The sequence below is a fragment of the Oryx dammah genome, unplaced genomic scaffold, assembly GCF_014754425.2.
Source record: "Oryx dammah isolate SB20612 unplaced genomic scaffold, SCBI_Odam_1.1 HiC_scaffold_23, whole genome shotgun sequence".
Lineage (NCBI taxonomy): Eukaryota > Metazoa > Chordata > Mammalia > Artiodactyla > Bovidae > Oryx > Oryx dammah.
Window position 1 is genome coordinate 9,599,103 of NW_024070207.1, and position 3,155 is coordinate 9,602,257.

Sequence of the window (3,155 nt, forward strand, 5' to 3'; positions counted from 1 at the left end):
CCCCCATCTCCTCTACATCTTCCTGCATCTCCTCCTCCTCTAACGGCTCTCTACCACACGCCTCTTCCACTGCGGCCTGTGGCCAACCCTGCTCCCCGGGAAGGGCACTGGAGACCTCCAAGGAGGCCAGAAGAGCCGTGGCCTCCTCGACTTCTTCCATCCCCTCCGAAGCAGATGCTTGGACCTCAAGGAGACTGGGGTCGCGGCCCGCCCCGCCACCAGCTCTGTCCGGGCCACCTGGGATCCAGTCGTGCTCCTCTGTGGCAGACATGGCAGGAGACACGTGCCAGACAGTGATCCTCCGGCAGTGACGTCTGCGGGGAAGATGGCGGCCGCTGGGTGTCGCGCCGAGGAGACGCTATTGGCCATGGGACTGCAGGGTTGGGGTGGGGACAGCAGAGACGTCGGCTGCACAGGGAACAGGAGTCTGCGAGCTGCTGGTATGGGCCTCACAATAGGAATGGTGAGGGGGTAGCCCACAGACCGGCCCACCAAGACCGAAGCTGAGCTGGCGGCGGACAGGCGGGAAAGGCCCTGATGGGCTAGCCACGGTAGGTGGAGCTGGAAGGGTCAACCGGGACCACTTCCTCCAGCGCCAGCTCTAAGCTCATTTGTCAGGAGGCAAGGATTGGCATGACTGCCGTCCAATGAGTGATCAAGGGTTTCAGATTGCACGGAAGCCTTCCAGCCCCAGGTCATAAATTGAGCCCACAGGCGTCCCTTCCCTTATATTGCTGTTGCTGCTGCTGCTAAGTCGCTTCAGGCGTGTCTGACTCTGTGCGACCCCATAGATGGCAGCCCACCAGGCTCCCCCATCCCTGGGATCCTCCAGGCAAGAGCACTGGAATGGGTTGCCATTTCCTTCAACGCATGAAAGTGAAAAGTGAAAGTAAAGTCGCTCAGTCGTGTCTGACTCCTAGCGACCCCATGGACTGCAGCCCGCCAGGCTCCTCCGTCCATAGGATTTTCCAGGCAAGAGTACTGGAGTGGGGTGCCATTGCCTTCTCTGTCCTTTACATTGCACCATTGCAAAAACAAAATGGCAGTGTCCCTCTAGGCGGCACCCTGGGGTATGCGAAGCTGGGTGTGCTTCCCAGTTGCCACCTTGTGTCAGCTCAGGTCATCAGAGATACACTTATTTTAACAAGTTAATAAAGGCTTGAGAAAGAACATCAAAAGTAAGAGATGGAGAAATTCGAAAACATAAACAATTAAATGGGAGCACTGAAATCGAAATAGAAAAAATGAAACAAACTAGGTAAAACTAAAAGTTCATTTTGGTCCAGTCGATTTTCAGCATGGCTGCTCATTAGCAACATATCTGTAGCTTTGGAGAATATAAGCAATATCTTGGCATTTTTCAAAACATTCTAAAATAATTCTGATGTGTGTCAGGTTTTTCTATTAAATGGTAGCTTTGGTGATATAGAATTCTATTGCTTTTCTGTTGACCACGCATGGTATAACAGTATTAAGTGAATAATAGTTACTCACTAGTATGTATAATATATATTTTAGAAAACTTGTTAATGTTTGCCTAACTAAAACATTTATGACATTTGGATTCCACTTGTTTGACTTAGTATGAATAGAATGCTAGATTTCTAATTTTACACAAAAAGGTGGGCAACAACCAACAAAGTTTTACTATATAGCAGTGGGAACTGTAGTTCCTTTGTCAATCTCTTGAAATACCTATAACGGAAAATAAACTGAAAAATAAGATATGTGTATATGTACAACTGAATCACCGTGCTGTGCACCTGGAACTTTGTAAGTCAGCTTTGTAAGTTGCAAGTCTCTCTCTATATATAAAGAAGAAAAAGATAAAACGTATAGATCACATATGAGCAACTGATTCAACCACCTGTGAGAGACAGGAGAATTTGGAGGTTTTAAGGTTGCTAAAGTTACTTAGCAAAGAACATACAAGTTGACCTGGATGCCTGGAGAATGGACACTGGAGAGCAGAAGGAGTAAAAATAGGAGGTGAAAAGGGGTTCATCAGGACTCCCAGTTCACTTCAAGGCTCCAAGAAATGAAGACAGACTTCTTTTCATGACTGAGCTAATCACCTGCTCTACACTAAACAGTGACACTCCATCCCAAATTCATATATTTAAATGTTTACCCACTCCATCCCCCAGGTGATGGTGTTTGGGAGTTCTGGCCTTTACTCGGAGACACAGTGAAGATAATCCACCTTCCCCTATATAGAACTTATGCATTATAGATTTCACCCCTTTTACCAGCCTTGTTTTGTTTTACCTAACTCATACTCAGTATTTTCAGTGGGGATAGTCCACTGGGTCCCAAGCTGTCAAGCCCATTTCTAAGTGACAAAGACTCAATTTAACTTTATGAGCCATATGTCCGAGTGCCTATGCCCACTACGGGATATTTGAGGAGAATGGCTGCTATGATCTGGAGCACTGAAACACCACAATAATAAAATTCTTGAGGCAAATACATCTATTGGCTACCTTCAGTAGCTCCCTTTACACTCTAGGGGCATCTTTTAAAAATTGAGTGATACCTTCCAGTATTCCTCTATTTTGTTCCTGGCTATTATGTTCAAAAAGTTTTCCTAAAGGATGCATTTTAGCGTTTGTTGAAAAGTGGAAGTGAAAGTCACTCAGTCATATCCAACTGTTTGTGATTCCATGGACTACACAGTCCATGGGATTCTCTGGGCTAGAGGACTGGAGTGGGTAGCCATTCCCTTCTCCAGTGGATCTTCCAAATCCTGGGATCAAACCCAGGTCTCCTGCATTGCAGATGGATTCTTTACTAGCTGAGCCACAAAGGAAGCCCAGCATTTTTGAAGTCAATTCCCAATCTATTTGCAGCAGTCTTAAGCCAATAAGCACTTTTTATGTTTAAAAAATATTATTGCACTATGTGGTGAATGTCACAGGCATATAGTACATTCACAATGCTGTTCAGCCATTCTCTCTGTTGTCCCTAAATAAATCATCACTCTAAAGGAAACCCCTGTCAGTAATCAGTCCTTTTCCATTTCCCCCTCACTGCAACCAGGCTCTGATAACCACTAATCTCCCGTTTACCTCTATGAACTTACATTTTCTAGATAGCTGAGAGAAATAAAATCCTACAACATGTGACCTTTTGGGTCTGGCCTCTCTCATTCCTTT